This window comes from Propithecus coquereli, unplaced genomic scaffold, assembly GCF_000956105.1.
Source record: "Propithecus coquereli isolate 6110/MARCELLA unplaced genomic scaffold, Pcoq_1.0 Scaffold77, whole genome shotgun sequence".
In the NCBI taxonomy this organism is placed as follows: Eukaryota; Metazoa; Chordata; class Mammalia; order Primates; family Indriidae; genus Propithecus; species Propithecus coquereli.
The window spans coordinates 5332430-5333520 of NW_012153840.1; the positions used below are offsets into that span (position 1 = coordinate 5332430).

The window sequence follows — 1091 nt, forward strand, 5'->3', positions numbered from 1 at the left end:
CTGCCTCAGCCTCCCGGGTACCTGGGACTACAGGCACACGCCACTGTGCCTGACTAATTTTTTCTATTTTTAATTGTTTGGCCAATTTCTTTCTATTTTTAGTAGAGATGGGATCTCGCTCTTGCTCAAGCTGATCTCTAACTCCTGAGCTCAAACGATCTGCCTGCCTTGGCCTCCCAGAGTGCTAGGATTACAGGCGTGAGCCACCGCGCCGGGCCCAAAGACACTCTTAATAGGCAAAACATTCCAAGGGCTTAGAATTTACTTCCTAGGTGCCGAGGGCAAAGCGTCAAACCTTTCTCTGGGCTCTGGTTAATTCTTTACTGCATGTGCCCATTTTGCAGAAGAAGAAATGGAGTCTTGGAGAGGTTAAATGACTTGCCCAGGTCACTTAGCTCCATCTAGGATCTGAGCTGTCCAACTCCACGGCCCAGGCACTTTGTGTTCTTCCTGGTGGCTTAAATGTCTCTGCTGAGAGGAAAATTAGCCCAGGAAATAAGATTTTTCCATCTTCCCATTTCTCCACTTGTCAGATAATTCGTGTCCAGAGGTTGTGTGTGTGTGTGTTTAAGAGATGGGCTCTTGCTATGTTGCCCAGGCTGTAGTGCACTGGCTTTACAGGCATGATCAGAGCGCACTACAGGGCTACTGGGCTCAAGCAATCCTCCTGCCTCAGCCTCCTGAGGAGCTGGGACTACAGGCATGTACCACTGTGCCCAGCTTAGGGTATATTTAATTTAAGCTCTTTATTCACCCTGCACCATTAGGGAGGCCTGGGCAGGGCTCTGTTTGGTCATATTCAGCAAGATTCCACTTCCCATGGCCAAACTATCTCACTTGATGTTGTTGTTCCTGTGCGATTTCAGAAAACTCCAGGGTGCTTGGGATGAAACATGAACTTAACACATATTTATCAGGTGTCTGTGGATGCCCAGCACAGGGCAAGGTGTTGAGGGTGCCATAGTGAACAAGTTAGATGTCATTTATGCCTTTTCGTGGAGCTTACAGTTTACGCTGGGGGGAGAAGGGAAGCAGACAGCTCTCCAGGTCATGTGCAGTGTCCTGGTGACAGGACAGGCCATGGCTTCATC

General features: G+C 48.9%; 1 protein-coding gene across 1 annotated transcript in view; it reads left to right on the plus strand.

The window, feature by feature from the left end:
* Window positions 1-1091, plus strand: part of LOC105824885 (chromosome unknown open reading frame, human C1orf127) — a 32204-nt gene that overhangs the window by 4886 nt on the left and 26227 nt on the right. The window lies entirely within an intron of this gene.